At 39.3% G+C, this 17,806-nt stretch overlaps 1 protein-coding gene and 1 pseudogene across 3 annotated transcripts in view; both read right to left on the bottom strand.

Annotated features, from left to right (window-relative positions):
• ENTPD1 (ectonucleoside triphosphate diphosphohydrolase 1) overlaps nt 1-17,806 on the bottom strand; it is a 98,259-nt gene that overhangs the window by 78,901 nt on the left and 1,552 nt on the right. The gene's annotated exons all lie outside the window — the stretch shown is intronic.
• LOC123846708 (large ribosomal subunit protein uL1-like) lies at nt 12,077-17,799 on the bottom strand (annotated as a pseudogene).

Raw genomic sequence — 17,806 nt, 5'->3', positions numbered from 1 at the left:
AGAGGGAGAAGCAGACTCCCCACTGAGCAGGGAGCCTGACATGGGCTCCCAATCCCAAGATCCTGGGATCATGACCTGAGATGAAGGTAGACACTTAACTGAGCCACCCTGGTACCCCTCAAATAAAACATTTTATACTTGGTATGCTCTGTTAAAGAGAAAGATGCAATACACCTCAGTAGGTTATATAAAATAATTCCATTCAATAATATTAGCTATAATTAGCACAAAATATAATGTGTGCACTTCAATTCTCTAGGTAACAGCACTGTCAGCCTTTAGTCTGGCGTTCCTAGGACTGCATCACACCATTGGTCCTCCTAGTTATATGGCATTGGCCTCACTTCCTCAGCTTTAAAATGGGAAAATCAGTATTTCTCATACCAGAAGTTTGTCATAAAGGTCAAATGAGGTAATGTGTACAAAGTGTTTAACATGGTGCCTAGAAAACCCCTGTTTACATTGTATCTTCCTTTTCCAATATGCCTATGTTAGTTTTTATTTGTGTACTTTACATTAAAAAGATCTTTCCATTTTTCAATATCACCTTACCACCTCAATTTGGAGTTAATATCTAAGGTCAAGAGCAAATGGCCTTGTAAAGGAGATCCTAAGAAGTAAAAGCAGTAACCAAGAAGAACAACACAACCGTAACCATAATCAAAAAGTAAGTAGGGATGCCTGGGTGTCTCAATCGGCTAAGTGTTCCACTCTTGATTTCAGCTCAGATCATGATCTCAGGATTGTGAGATCAAGCCCTACATCAGGCTCTGCACTCAGCACGGAGTCTGCTTGAGATTCTCTCTCTCTCCCTCTCCCTCTGTGCCCCCCACAGCACCCCTCACACATGCTCTCTCTCTCTTTAAAAAAAAAAAAAAAAGGCAGCAAGTAAGTAGAAGTAAGCAGCCCAGAGTCCTAGAAATTAAAATTTGTGTGAAACTTATCAAAACTATTGCCTACTAGGAAAAGATGTTAGAGCACGGAAATTTTGTAGGTTAAACCTAAGCTTCAAGACACATTAATAAAGTAACAGTACCCCCACTCAAGGCTCGGGCTTTCAGTGCACATCTGTATTAAGGTACAGACAACACACTTAAAGTGAGGTCTTGACAGCCAGGAGCTGATCCGAAGCTTTCTAAAAATGTTAGCCAATGGGAGCTTGACAAAACAGTGAAATACAGTAGGAAAGCCAAGGCCTCTTCAGTTGGGGAATGGCAGACATGGAGGAGTCATGGTAATACCTTTCAAATATCTGAGGGACTATCCTATGGAAAGGGATTCAGAACTGTCCATATCTATGGCTCAGAGGGAAGAACAGAATAGCGAATAGCAGAAGGAAGATGCAGGGAAGAAGAAATATTTCCATTAAACTTTAAAAAGAGCAAATCTTTCAAATGGAGCTGGCTAATATGTAAGACAATTGTCTCTGGGGGTTGGGGAAGGTGTATAGGAAGGTAAGAAGAGACTTTAGGATTCAACAGAGAATGCAACTTGATCAAGAAGCTGGACTGTGGATTTGGCTGATTTGTGATAACTTTTTCAGACATCCATTGTAAGAAAAATAAAACAATGATATGCTTTCTAAGACACATTAACCATAAAATGAAGATAATAGGGCGCCTGGGTGGCTCAGTTGGTTAAGCGACTGCCTTTGGCTCAGGTCATGATCCTGGAGTCCTGGGATCGAGTCCCACATCAGGCTCCCTGCTCAGCGGGGAGCCTGCTTCTCCCTCTGACCCTCTTCCCTCTCATGCTCTCTCTATCTCATTCTCTCTCTCAAATAAATAAATAAAATCTTTAAAAAAAAAATGAAGATAATAATAATATCAACCTGACAAAATAGTGTAAAGATAAAAATAATTTGTGGGAAAAGTCTTCTTTCAACAGGAAAGACTGAAATGAAAACAAACAAACCCAGAGGAAACAGAAGAAATCTTCAATTACTGTCCTCATAGAGATGAGAAAATATGGCATCTATGAGACCAAAAGTGTGTACAGTTTTGTTTAAATCAAGCATCAGAAAATAAAAACAAGTTTTTGTGTTTAAACATTTATAATAACTGAAAAAAAGAAATTAACAAATTCTTTGAAATTTGAAAGATAAAGTTGAGAAAATATCCTAGAAGATAGAGCCAACTGTCAAAGAGTATGGGGAGAAAACATAAGAAATTAAAATTATTAATACAAGAGAGACAACATCTGACTAATATACCTTCCAGAAAGAAAGATCAGAGAAAACCATGGAAAGGAAATTATCCAAGAAACCATATGAGAAAACTTCCCAGAAATGAAGGATCTGAGTTGCCAGATGGGAGGGGCTGAGTGCCCAACACAATAGATGAAAATAAACAAACACCAAAGTACATCACCATAAATGTTTAGTACCTAAGGGATAAAGAAAAAATCCTAAATGCTTCCTAGAAAACAGAGGCTGGGGTGGGAGTAACAAGTGACATAAAAATAACTGGGAATAGAATAGCATCAGATCTCAAAAATCCAAAAGACACAAAGGCCTCAACATTTTTACTCCAATGTACCTTTTCTCAGGAAGTTACCGAAGGATGTGCTCCACGCAAATGAGGTAGTGAACCAAGGAAAAGGAAGAGATGTAGTACAAATGGAGAATCAACACAGGAGAAAGGTCAGGGGAAGCCCAGGAAGACATGTATGCAGCAGACCAGGAGAGCAACCGCCTTAGACAGGGATTGGACAGCAGGTACAGAAAGGAGGTTTTTGTTTTGTTTTGTTTTGTTTTGTTTTCAAGATTTTATTTATTTATTTGACAGAGAGAGAGATAGCGAGAGCAGGAACACAAGCAGGGGGAGTGGGAGAGGGAGAAGCAGGCTTCCCGCAGAGCAGGGAACCCGATGCGGGGCTTGATCCCAGGACCCTGGGATCAGGACCTGAGCCGAAGGCAGACGCTTAACGACTGAGCCACCCAGGCGCCCCCAGAAAGGAGGTTTTAAAAAAAGAACAGACAAGAAAAGAAAGACAAAAAGAAAAATTATTGACTATGTAAGAAATTATATCACAGGTTTGCAAAAAAGAACTAGTAATATAGAAACATAGAAAACTAAGCAGATAAAGAAATGAGGCCTTATTAATGCCAGTAAAAACAAAAAAAAATCATATAGGAAAGAAAATCTAAGGCACAAACAATACTTACCTAGTCATGCTAAAGGAAACATTGGATATTAATTTAACCAAAACTTGTGGTATCATATACAGGGATGGTGTGGAGAAGGCACCTCTGCAGGAATGTAAGAAAGCAAAGTACTCAGCTACCAAAACAAATAACAGAAAACATCTAAATTAGCAGTGTAAGCACAAATACCAGAAGAAATTCTGAATCTCTTTTCTTAAATCCTTTCTCTTCCCATCCCTTTGTTAATATTGGTGTTTCTTAGGTCCCATTCTTAATCCTCTTCTGTTTTCATTCTCGACATTTTCCCAGGAGATTTATTCATGCCCATACTTTCAGCCACTGATTCCATGCTCCAACTCCAACTCTCATTATCTCTGGATTTCAGCCAGACCTCTCCAAGCTCTAGATCCAAATTTCTAGCAACCAACAGAATATGTCTGCCTTGATGTCATTAACATCTCATGTTTAGCACGTGCCAGGATGAACTTGTTATCTCTCTCTTCCCCTGCCAAATCTACTCTCCTTCCCACCCCCTTCCCAGCCTTACTTTATAAACATTTATTAACCCAATTATTCAAATCTAAACTTTAGGATAAGTCTTGATATCTCCCTCTCCTTTTCTCCCAACAAACCACCTAGCCCTCTACTTCAGACTCTACCTCAGAAATATTGTCTAAATCCAGCTCCTCCTATCCTTCCCCTGCCCCCACACCTTGCACCATCAATGCCTTAGTGCAAATCCCCATCATCTCTCACCTACTAAACTACTGCAGAAAACCAGTACTAGTCTCCCCCCATTGCTCACCAGCTTCTTGGTTCATTCCCTAGACTGCTGTCAGGGTGATCTCACAAAGCCACGTCTTATGGCCACTGAGCATGATGGTAGTATAAGTGAAAATACATTTCACCACATTCTTGTGAAAATCTCTATTCCCTAAAGAAATGGGTCTTTTCCCCCAAATGAAATGCCAATGCATTAGAATTAAGACAAGACACTAATGGGGATGCCTGGGTGGCTCAGTTGGTTAAAGCATCTGCCTTCAGCTCAGGTCATGATCCCAGGTTCCTGGGATCCAGCCCTGCATTGTGCTCCCTGCTCAGCGGGAAGCCTGCTTCTCCCTCTTCCACTCCCCCCCTGCCTGTGCTCTCTCTCTCTCTCAAATAAATAAATAAAATCTTAAAAAAAGACATGACACTAATGGCCAGGATCATCTCTTCTGAGACATGGCAGCATAACCAGGGGCAAGTAAGCAGAGGCCTTAGTTGGCCCTCCCAACACCCATTAACTTGGAAACAAAAAATGAGCATTATGGGAGAAGAACAGCAGAGTGTGATGGGAGAGGTGGGGCGGGGGGAGGGAATTCTTTGGGAAGCCCCAGGTGTGTTGTTTTGTCTTGCTTTGTTCTGTTTGTTTGAGTTTGCTTTTGCATCTGTGAGTTGGCAGCCATGTGTCTATCATGAGTATAAAGAGACCTTAGAATTGATCTCCATAAAAATGCATTATTCAGCTCACTCTCCAGCTCAACATAAATTTGCTTTCAGTGGGGAAGGGACAAAAGCAAGAAAATGGGTCTTGAGACGGGTCCTTCCTGGATGTCTTTATGCCTCTGGACAACAATATTGGGAGAATTCTGACAACTGTAGACTATCGTCTCAAACATGACTATATGGCAACAGGACTTTCACCTTCTTCCCTGGATCTGAGTGAGGTTATTTTGGCTAGAGGATTAAAATGTCATCCCACACATAGAAGGGGATCTAACACTTGGTGACTGCATTCTTCCAGGATCCAAAGGGAATCTGAGGGAGAGCCAAGGGTAGACCATGCATTCCAATCATCTCTAACATTGGACTAGGATGAATTTCCCCTAACACTTCTTTAAATTCTTTTTAGAGTAAAGTGAAAAATACACATATTCATTTGTACACACATACAAAAGGAATCTCTTTTTTTTTTTAAGGGTAAGGCCTTAGGTTAAATAAATTTTGCAGTAAAATAGAAAGACTAATGAAGGAAAAGCTTGTCTCTAAAATTGATATGATGCAGGAAAGAGAAAGAAATTCTCTTTGTTTATTTTTTTAGTTGGATACAAGAGGATGTTGCTATGAGAAGAGAACAGACTAAGATAAAAGATTTCATGGTAACCAAAAATATTGCAGCTGAATGAAAGTTTATGTTGGAGATAATGAAGGAAAATTGAATCAGTGATGTAGAACACAGTCTTAGGAAAATATTCTCAGAATACAAAGAAAAACAAATGAAGGGGGGAGGAGGAAAAGGTAGATGGTGTTCAGAGATTAGAGATCCAAATAATACGTCCCTGAAGGAAAAGATAAACAAAGCAGGAACACTGATCAGAGTTATGACAAGAGAAATCTTTCTTGCTCCTAAAGAGGTCTTGAATTTGGAAATCAAGAGAGTTTACTATACGCTAGGCAAAAATCTATGAAAGGAAGTCTATACTCAGTTGTCTTATTGTAAGAAGTATAAATGTCAGGAATAGAGAACAGAAAAAAGTTTGGGCTGAAAAACAGCTGTCCTCAAACTTCTTTTCAGCATCAGAACATCTCAAGACAATGGAAGAATATCTCCAATTACTTGAGGCGGATAAGATTTCTATATTTAGACAAGTTGTCACTCTCCTACCACACAGTTGCCCTTTCTAAAAAATTACTTTGGTATGCATACTAGATTGTGAAGGAAAGCAAAATTAAGAACTCAAGGATGGGATTTAAAGGCATAGTGAGAAAAAAACTATATTGAAACCAGTTAAATTCATGGAGGGATGAGTATAATTATTAATATCTAAATAAAAAGGAAAAATGTATGAAATAAATGACTAATAGAGTTTTCAATACTGGAATTAATAATATTATCAGATTAAATAATTAAAATAAGAAAGGAGGACCCAGGGAAGCAAAAGCTCTTAAATTCTTATCTTTCATGACACAGTCAAAATTACTCTTGTTTTTACTTTGATATGAAGATAAACTTAAGCTCAGGAATATTTTTCTTTTAAGATAGCCACAGATAAAAATAAAAATAAGATGCCTGTTATCCACAGCTTTGTAGAAATATAGATAAAAACAAAGCGGAAGTGCAGAGTCTGTATAGCAAAAAGCATAATATGAGAAAACATTAAACACCAGGGAGAATAAAACAAGAATGGCAAGTAAAATAAATGTGAACTAATATATTTAAATTCCTACATGAAAACAAACTCAACTTGGATTTTAAAAGAGGATACATGGAAAACAAAATGAAAATTCCAGCTGAGTTCTTTGCAGAAATTGATGAGCTGATCCTAAAATTCATAAGGAAATTCAAGGGACCCAAAATAGTAAAAACAATCTTGAAAAAGAAACAGAACTGAAAGACTCACACTTTCTGATTTCAAAACTTACTTTGAAGTTATAGTAATCAAGACAGTGTGGAACTGACACAGAGATAGACAGAATAAAGCTGAGAGTCCTCACATTTATAGTCAATTGGTTTTCAACAAGGATGCCAAGAAAATTCACTGGGGAAAAGAAGTCTTTCCAACAAATGGTGCTGGGACAACTGGATATTCACATGAAGTTAGGCCCCTACCTCGTAGCACATACAAAAATTACTCAAAATGGATCAAAGACCTAAATGTGAGGGCTAAAACTACAAAACTGTTTGAAAAAAACGTAAGTGCAAGTCTTCATGACTTTGAATTAGGCAAAGTTTTCTTCCCCAAAGAAGATACACAAATAGCTATTAAACACACGAATAGATGTTCAAATCAATAGCCATCAAGGAAATGCAAATCTAAGCCACGAGATACCACTTCACACTCAATGGGATAACTATAATCAAAGATCAATTATAAAAGGTTTAGGTAAGGATGGTTATACACTGCTGGTGGAAATGTAAAATGATGCAGCTACTTTGAGAAGCAGTCTGGCAGTTCCTCAAATGGTTAAGCATAGACATATGACCCAGCAATTCCATTTCTAGGTATACATCCAAGAGAAATTAAGAATATAGGCCCACACAAAACTTGTACATGAATGCTCAGAGCAGCATTATTCATAATGTCAAAAAGTAGAAACACCCCAAATATCTATCAACTGATGAATGGATAAAATGTAGTTTATCCACACCGTGGAATATGTGATATGAAATGTTGAGAATAGGCAAAACTATAGCAGAAAGTAGATTGGTGTTTGCCAAGGGCTGTGAAGAAGAAAGGGTGCATAGAGAGGAAATAGACGTGACTGCTAATGGATATAGGGTTTCTTTTTGGGGTGATAAAATGTTCTAAAATTGATTGAGGTGATGACTGCACCATTCTGTGAATATACTAAAAAAAGCACTGAAAAGTAGATTTTAAATGGGTGAATTATGTAGTATGTGAATTATATCTCAAAATAATAATAAGATCAACAACTATGGGCTCAAATCTCAACTTCAACACTTACTAATGGAGAGACTTTAGGTAAGTGACTTAACTACTCATTCTTGAGTTTCTTATTTGTAAGATAGGGACAGTAAACAGTACCAATTTCAAACACTTATTTGAGAACTGAGTTAACATCTGTAAGAGCAGGAGGTGGCCCAATACACACTAAACCTGTAGATAAACTAACTAAAGCCACCACCACTTCCATTTATTAAAAAATTAATGCATTAGTTTCCTTTGGCTGCCATAACAAGTTACCACAAACTTGGTGGCTTAAAGCAAAATACACATTTACTCTCTTATTACAGTTCTACAGGTCCAAAGTCTGAACTCTGTTTCACTGGGCTGAAATCAAGGTGTTGGCAGGGCCACTCTTTCTTTTCCATCTTTTTCCAAACTACATTCCATGCATTCCTTGGCTTGTGGCCCCCTCCCCCATATTCAAAGCCAGCAGAGTAGCATCTTGCTTCAGTGGTTACATTGCCTTCTATGTCAAATCTCCCACTCCCTCCCTCTTACAAGGACATTTGTGATTGCATTTAGGGCCCATCTGGATAATCCAGGATAATCTCCCCAGTTCAAGATCCTTTTTTTTTTTTAAAGATTTTATTTATTTATTTGATACAGAGAGAGAGAGCACAAGTAGGCAGAGCGGCAGGCAGAGGCAGAGGGAGAGGGAGAAGCAGGCTCCCCCCTGAGCAGGGAGCCCGATGTAGGGCTCGATCCCAGGACCCTGGGATCATGACCTGAGCCGAAGGCAGACGCTTAACAACTGAGCCACCCAGGCACCCCAAGATCCTTTTTTAAAAAAATATTTTATTTATTTATTTTTGTGAGAGAGAGAGAGTACAAGCAGGTGGAGGGGCAGAGGGAGAAGCAGACTTCCCGCTGAGCAGGAAACCCGATGCAGGATTCGATCCCAGAACCCTGGGATCATGACCTGAGCCGAAGACAGATGCTTAACAGACTGAGCCACCCCGGCGCGCCCCCCCCCCACCCCAGTTCAAGATCCTTAATGTAATCACATCTGCAAAGACTTTTTGTCAATATAAGATAACATACATGAATTCTAGGGATTAGGAGCTGTAATCTTTGCAGCCTACCTTAGTTACTATATTGACCGAAAAAGAAGAAAAAGAAAGTAAATCTATGAAAAAGCTCTATTTCTATGAAAGAAATCTTTCTAAGTTCACCAAAATAAAGCAATAAAAAGAAGACATTAAGCAAAAGATGGTATCAACAACGTTTTTACATAGCTTAAATTAGAAAATGTGAGTACTGCACTATTAATTTCTGTTAACTAACCCTGTTCACTGGGAACCAGGGTGGTTCAGGTACTCCCTACCCTACCTTTTCAGCATAAAGCCTTAAAAAATTATTTTGCTGATGTCACATTGCTTCAGATGTCTTATTGTGTATGTGTCTGAGTCTTTATCCACTTAAGCAATACTGTTTCAATTTATGGTTCAGCGATTCTGACCCCACCTCTTAAATCCTGGCAACCAGACCCAGGGCCTGGTTCCGGCCTCCTGGGGCCTGCCATGGTTAGTTGGAAGGGAAAGGCTTGGTAATTCTCACACCCATTCTGTACTTCCTAAAGTTAGGTTTCCACACAAGGCTCAGCTGCCTCAGAAGCCATCTGAGAACTTCCTCTCACCTTCTTTCTCTTTCCCAACACTGCATTACTCCTTCTCTGCATCTACTTTACCTTCCTTCCGTATTCCCAACTTTCCATCCAGCCCCCACTTTTCTAATAAGCTACAATAAAAATGACTCACATCACATTTTTCCCCCTTGAACTGAAAATAATGGATATAGACTATAATTTCACATAGCAGAAAATTATAGTTGGGGAGAGATTGTCGTATGATTGAAACGGCTGGATAGACTTGTAAATACTCATTTTTATATCTTAAAAACAGAATATATCTTCTTTATAAGTATTCATAGATTTATAAAACTTCACTACATGCTTAAGCACAAGAAATCTCAGAGATTATAAAGCCATATTCTCTAACCATTGTGAAATAAAATGAAAGATCAATTAAAATTAATGGTTTAAACAAAAAAAAAATCACTTGGAACTTAAAAAGTATATATTATCCTGCATTAAAGAGACAATAAAACCACAATATTAAACTACTTTGAAAACCAAACCACAGCACCACAGATAAAAGTATATTGGATCTATTTATCGCTATAAGTATTTGTATAAAAGACACTAAGGGAAGATTCAGAAAAACTGCTGTGGATATGGCAGAAAAACTTGAGTATATTTATTTGATGAAGAACTCACATAAATTAATTTGAAAACATAAAATCCAAATAAGTAATAAATGGTCAAAGGATAGAAATAGTATACAAAAGAAGAAGCATATATTATGTAAAAAATGTTGAATTTACTGGTAATTAAAGAAATACAAATTAAAACAACATAAAAGTAGATAAGATTATTTAAAAAAAAAAAAAACATGGAAGCTGTCAGGAATGCTTAACAGGAACTGCTTGCAGGAGCAGGAAGGGTCTACCCTTAGGGAAAGTAACTTGGCAACATGGAAGCATGTTACACAAACTCTCTGCCTTCTTTTCTCCACCAGATTCCTTTTTCCTCATATTCCCTAAATTTTTCAAACTAAAGGAATTCCATTAGTCCTCTCTGCACCCACTTCCTCCCTTTGCACCTGGAATCATTCCTACCTCACTTCTATAGAGTGGAGACCTTGCCCAGGCACGCTGTTCCCAGTCTCAGAGCCCTGAGTCCTACCCCCAGGTCCCTGGCACTCCAAACACCCAGCAAAGGGTTCTAAAGACAGCCAAATGTTCTGCTCCAATACTTCTCAGGTTGAAGGCAAGGAATGAAAGCAGCTTAGGGAAACTTGGATCTATGGCGAAAAGGTGGGAGATGTTTAGGAACTCCAACACAGGGCCTTTTTGTATAATAATAGTTTGTGTGCAATAAAGATTCAGACTTCTTTCTTTTATGGCAAATTGGAGGCCTCAACTTCCTGTTATAGGACATATACTGAATGAATGAATGAATGAATGAATGAGTGAATTCGATTTCCCATGATCCTGCAATGACATATAGCAGGGACACAAAGTGGCAGCTTGGTGGGGGTGAGGTGGCACTGGGGGAGGAAGGGGTTTGTCATTGGTACCAAAATAAGCCCTGAGACTAAGGCATGCAGTGATCTTATGATACAGCTAGCTGAAGTGTGGTCTATGGAGGACACCATTACCATCACCTGGGAGCTTGTTAGAAATGAAGGATCTCAAGCCCCACCCCAGGGCTACTGGATCAGAATGTGCATTTTAACAAGATCCCCAATGTAGCACATTACGTTAGAGTATGAGAAATACTGCCTTAGAACACACACATACTCATTCACCAAGATAGAGCTAGTGCCTCTGCTCTTCTGTACTTCCATCAAACCATCAAGAGGTCTGATGATTCTTTACCACAGGAGCTTCCCTCAATTCCAGCCTCCCTCCAAAGACTCACAAAGAACAGACTGTATGATTTTCCCCAGGCCCCACCTTCACGCTGCATAGGCTTGAGCTCAGCACTACTGCTCAACCTCATGGCAGGTGGAATTAAATGCTAATGCTCCTAGGCACAATCACTGTTTTAAAGTGCAGAGGCAACCAATAAGACAACACAAAGAAAATGCTCTTAAAATGTGGTATGGCCAAGTAAAAGTAGGACCAATCACGATCATTTGTAAAACCTCTTTATCACATGTGCCTAATGACCATGGAAGACAATCATGATTAAGGAAATCATTTAATATGCAGCTGATTACTTTGCAAAGGTTTATTCGATTACATTACAAGTAATCCCAACCTCACATTCAAGACCACACTTTGGACTTCTGCCTTCAAATCTCCAGGATGGACATGAAAATAGGTTCCCTGCTTGGAACTTAAAAAAGGTAAAAGAGCTTTTTACTCTTAAATATAGGCTGTAGTTTTGGTAAAAGAGAGAGAAAAGGTCTTTAAGCACTGCTGGGACTTGAAAGGAGATTGTTGTGCACACCAGACTACTCATCTTTCTAGGTCCAAATGAAGTTCCCATCCTTTGAGAAGTTTTCCCAGAAATCATCACTCCCTATTCTGTTTCTCATGGTATTTTATTTAGACTTCTATTACAGCTCTTAGGGAGGTAAGAGAATTTATCCATTAGCAATCCAGGCTTTGCAGCATAAATATGTGGGTCTAGATTCCCCCTCTGCTGAAGGAAAGATTCCAAATGCATTCTATGAGGCCAGTATTACCCTAATACCAAAACCAGATAAAGATACTGCAAAAAAAGAGAACCACAGGGTGCCTGGGTGGCTCAGATGTTTAAGCGTCTGCCTTCGGCTCGGGTCATGATCCCAGGGTCCTGGGATCGAGTCCCGCATTGGGCTCCCTGCTCCAAGGGAAGCCTGCTTCTCCCTCTCCCTCTGCCTCTCTCTCTCTCTCTCTCTGTCTCTCATTAATAAATAAATAAAATCTTTAAAAAAAAAAAAAAAGAGAACCACAAGCCAATATCTCTGATGAACATAGATGCAAAGTCTTCAACAAATATTAGCAAACCAAGTCCAACAACACATTTAAAAAATCATTCACCACAATCAAGCAAAATTTATTTTAGGGATGCAAGAGTGGTTCAATATTTGCAAATCGATAAACATGACATTAACAAAAGAAAGGATAGAAATCATATGATCATCTCAATGGATGCAGAAAAAGCATTTGACAAAGTACAAAATCCATTCATGATAAAAACACAACAAAGTAGGTTTAGAGAAAACATACCTCAACATAACAAAGGCCATATATAAAATAAAGCACAGCTAACATCATAATGGTGGAAAACTGAAAGCTTTTCCTCTAAGATCAGGAACAAGACAAAAATGTCCACTCTTATCACTTTTATTCAACATAGTACTGGAAGTCCTGGCCACAGCAATCAGACAAGAAATAGAAATAAAAGGCATCCAAATTGGTAAAGAAGAAGAAAAACTGTCACTATTTGCAGATGACATCATACTATATATAGAAAACCCTAAAGACTCTACCAAAAAACTTCTAAAATTGATGAATGAATTCAGTTTAGTTGTAGGATACAAAATTAATATACAGATATCTGTTGCATTTTTATACACTAATAATCAAATAGCTTAAAGAGAAATTAAGAAAACAATCCCATTTACAATTGCACCAAAAAGAATAAGATACCTAGGAATAAACTTAACCAAGGAGGCAAAAAAACCTGTACTCTGAAAACTATAAAATATTGATGGAAGAAATTGAAGATGACACAAACAAATGGAAAGATATCCCATATTCATGGATTGGGAGAACCAATATTGTTAAAACATCCATACTACCCAGATTTACAAATTTAATGCAGTCACCAAAAGTATTTTTCACAGAACTATAACAAACAATCCTAAAATCTGTATGAAACCATAAAAGACCCCAAATACCCAAAGCAATCTTGAAAAAGAAAAATAAAACTGAGGTATCACAATCTTAAATTTCAAGATATACTACAAAGCTGTGCTACTATAAGCAGTGTTGTACTGGCACAAAAATAGATACATAGATCGGGCGCCTGGGTGGCTCAGTTGGTTAAGCGACTGCCTTCGGCTCAGGTCATGATCCTGGAGTCCCGGGATCGAGTCCCACATCGGGTTCCCCGCTCAGCGGGGAGTCTGCTTCTCCCTCTGACCCTCCCCCCTTTCATGTGCTCTCTCTCTCTCTCTCATTCTGTCTCAAATAAATAAATAAAATCTTAAAAAAAAAAAAAAAGCAGTTTTGCCAAAAGGCACTTTACTGCACTGCTGTAAGGTACTATAGGAGTGGGGCCCCTGGGTGGCTCAGTCGTTAAGCGTCTGCCTTTGGCTCAGGTCATGATCCTGGAGTCCCAGGATCGAGTCCCACATCGGGCTCCCTGCTCGGCACGGAGTCTGCTTCTCCCTCTGACCCTCCCCCCTCTCATGCTCTCTATCTCATTCTCTCTCAAATAAAAAAATAAAATCTTAAAAAAAAAAAAATAGATACATACATCAACAGAGTAGAACAGAGAGCCCAGAAACAAACCCACACTTTTATGGTCAATTGATCTATGACAAAGGAGGCAAGAATATCCAAAGGAAAAAAGACGGTCTCTTCAACAAATGATATTGGGAAAACTGGACAGCCACATGCAAAGAATGAAACTAGACTACTTTCTTACACCATACACAAAAATAAACCCAAAATACATTGAAGACCTACATGTGATACTTGAACCCATAAAATTCCTAAAAGAAAACACAAGCAGTAATTTCTTTGACATCAGCCTTAGAAATAGTTTTCTAGATATGTCTCCTCTGGCAAAGGAAACAAAAGCAATATTAAACTATTGATACTATACCAAAATAAAAAGCTTTTCCACACATCAAGAAAACAAAAAGACAACCTACTGAATCGGAGAAGATATTTGTAAATGACACATCTGACAAGTGGTTAATATCCAAAATATATAAAGAATTTATACATCAAAAAACCTAAATAATCCAATTAAAAAATGGACAGAGGACATGAATAGGCATTTTTTCAAAGAAGACATACAGACGGCCAATTGACACATGAAAAGATGCTCAAAATCACTCATCATCGGGAAAATGCAAATCACAACCACAATGAGATACCACCTCACACCTGTCAGATTAGCTAAAACCAAAAACATAAGAAATAATAAGTGTTGGGGATGATGTAGAGAAAAAGAAATCCTCATGCACTGTTGGTGGGAATGCAAGCTGGTACAGCCACTGTAGAAAACAGGATGGAGCTTCCTCAAAAAATAAATACACTACCATATGACCTAATAATTCCACCACTGAATATTTACCCAAAGGAAACAAAAAAACTAATTTAAAAAGTATATGCCCCCTTAAATTTACTGTAGCATTATTTACAGAAGCCAAGACACGGAAGCAACCCAAGCATCCACTGATAGATGAATGGATAAAGAAGAGGTGGTAGGGGCACCTGGCTGGCTCAGTTGGTGAAGCATGCAACTCTTGATCTCAGAGCTGTGAGTTCAAGTCCCGCACTGGGTGTGGAGCTTACTTAAAAAAATAAAATAAATAAAGAAGAGGTGGTATATATATTCAATGGAATACTACTCAACCATAAAAAAATAATAAAGAATAAGATCTTGCTGTTTGTAACAACATAGATGGATCCAGAGGGTATAACGCTATGAAATAAGTCAGTCAGAGAAAGACAAACACCGTATGATTTCACTCATGTGGAATTTAAGGAATAAAACAAAGAAACAAAGAAAAAGAGACAATTGTAATTGCCACAGGGGTGGTGGGTGGGAGGATGGGTGAAATAGGTGAAGGGGATTAAGAATATACTTATGATGAGCACTAAGTAATGTACAGAATTGTTGAATTGTTGGGGCACCTGGGTGGCTTAGTCTGTTAAGCATCTGACTCTTGATTTTGGGCTCTGCACTTAGCACAGAGTCTGCTTGTCCCTCTCCCTCCCCTTCTGCCCCTCTCCCCTAAAAATGAATAAATAAAATCTTTTAAAAAAACAATTGTTGAATCATTATATTGTACCCCTGAAACTAATATAACACTATATGTTAATGACACTTGAATAAATAAAATAAATTCTCCCTCTTCCTATACTAGCTCTGTGACATTGGCCAAGTCATTCTCTCCACAGCTATAAGAAGCAGAAACCTGTATCACAGCTTTGTTGTAAAGATTATATGAGACAATGCCTGGCACATAATAATCAATGTTAGCTGTTATTATTAGCATTTCAGAGAGTCTGGTTTCGATTAGAGTTGGTTGTATATAAATCTGTCTTCCTCACTAGACAGTGAGCAAACTATTTATACCCCACACATCTGGCATAGGGACATAATGGTAGACACACAATAATATTTGTCAAATTGCTTTGAAGGTATGCCAGGAAGAGGAAAGGGAGGGTGCTGGAAACAAATTTAATGTACTTTATGATTTTACCCAGGGCCAACCTCTGCAGTGTATGTTTTTCTTCTATTACCAGAGTACATTGTCTCAGACTATAAGGTTGCCATTTAATGGGGTTGGGGAGGCACTATTTCTGGAACCAGATGTTCTGTTCAGAGATAGCAAGGTTGTACTAGGAGGCATCTGAAATCTCCAGTTTGGCCCCTGGCTGAATGGGGACTGGGGGCTGAAGTTCTGCCAGAGCTGGACTGGCTGAACTGGGTACTCTGGCATGGGTACCACATCAGCTCTGAAGCTCATCCACCTAGAAGGGATGCATCTCGTTTCTCAGTGTATTCACTTAGAGGGATGTCTTACTAGAGTGCATAAAAGAACAGTATGTACCAGTGGGAACTCTATTACATATTCATAGGTCCCCTTTTAGTTCTCATTTGTTTGTTTTCGTAGCACTAGGATTTATTAAATTGTGCCTTAGTACAGATGCTGGGAATTGCCAATGGTGCCCTTGATGTATAAAGCCTGGACACTCTGCCAATTCTTCTTGAGCAATGACACCAGGAAATTGACAGCCAAGTAGATGTTGTACACAAGCTCATCATGTGTTATCTTCACAGGCCAATGGCCACTGCCAGACACAGCACCTTCTTCATCTGGAATTTGATTGTGGACTTCACTTCATCCACTTTGGCCACTATGTTCTCCTTGTGGGTCAGCAAGGAAGAGAACATGCCAGCCTTATTCAGGCCTGGGCCCAGGATTTGTGAGATCTTCTTGATCAGAAATTCTGAAGCCAAAAAGGCATCATACTTCTTAGCTAGCTTCTTGATTAATTTTTTATTTTTGTTGAGTTTCTTCAGCACCTTAATGTCCACGTGGGGAATATCCACAGCCTTGGCCTCATCACAGTGCTGCCGGTCCCCCAAAACACATATAGAGAACTTGGGCGGGGAGGAGACTTAAGCCAGACGGTGCCTGAGAAGTGTTTGTCTTCAAAGAGTCATAGTTCTTCAAGCTCATCTGCAGCTCCACTGTCTCCAAAATCTTCCAGCACCTGCACTGGTTCCTGTGCAGGACTTTCCGTACCACCTCATACAGGGTGTTGTGGGAGACTCCGCTGCTCATGGTGCCATGCACCACAATAACCAGAGAAGTCACAGGTCCCCTTTTAAACCAGCCTCCTGATTCTTGGATAAACATCAACTAAAATAATAATACTTAGTTTATTAAGTATTTGTTGCACTAGACACTGCCGATCCAAAGGTGGATAAAGAAATTATAGTCAGGGTAAGGGGGAAGCAATTCAGACGACAGGAATGTGGATGAGTGTGATGAGCAACAGTTTAGGAGTGAACAGTGAGGTGTTGTAGAAACATCCAAGACAGGAGCTAATCTAAGGCTCAAAGGGTTGGAGAAAGCTTAACACAGGGATTAACAACCAAGATGAAGCCTGAAGGAATGATCGCAACAGCTAACATTTATTGAGCACATACACTATGCATCAGATCCTGTTCTGAGAATTTTGCATGAATCCCTCATTTAGTCCTTATAATAACCCTATGAAGTAGGTATTATTATTCTCTTCATTTTACAGATGAAGAAACTGAGGCACACAGTTAGTAGATAGTGGAGCTGGGATTCAAACCTAGGCAGCATGGCTCCAGATTGAAGGGGAAGGAGAAGGCCAGACAGGCCTTCAGGGCAGAGGCAAGTGCCATGCAACAGTCTGAGGGGAAGGAAAGGAGCAAGGTCACTTGGGGAAATGAAAGTGGCTGGGGGTGGGGACAGAAGTTCAGAGATGACTGGGCTTACTCTGCAGGTTAGAAGAGAAACCAGAGGCAGGGGATTTCTGGTCTGCATGATTACTGTCACCGCACCCCTCCTAGCCAGAGTCTCTTACTTTTGTAAAAGGGTAAAAATAACAATAGCTGGGCTCTACCGTAGAAAATGGCCATGAGCACCAAATGAGAAAAATGAACATGATCCGACAGCAAAGCACAAATTCCTTCTCAGACTTGAGATTTCAGTAAGTATCATTTCCCCAGTAGCTTCAAGGCTTTGAAACCCAGAATCAACCGTGTCAGAGCAGTAGCCAGAGCCTTCAGGTGGAGTAACAGTGTGGCAGCATACAGAAAGAAAGGCCCACAGACCCTGTGTCCAACCACCTTCGTGTGATCCCAAGGCAAGCCAGTCGCTCATTATATCAACTCCACCACCTGGAAAATGGGAATGATAAGGATAGCACTCAC

The sequence above is a fragment of the Mirounga angustirostris genome, unplaced genomic scaffold, assembly GCF_029215605.1.
Source record: "Mirounga angustirostris isolate CCGP_5_RB_7025 unplaced genomic scaffold, mMirAng1.0.hap1 SCAF_6, whole genome shotgun sequence".
In the NCBI taxonomy this organism is placed as follows: domain Eukaryota; kingdom Metazoa; phylum Chordata; class Mammalia; order Carnivora; family Phocidae; genus Mirounga; species Mirounga angustirostris.
The sequence above is the reverse complement of the archived record's forward strand: the minus strand, read 5'-3'. Positions and strand labels throughout refer to the sequence as shown.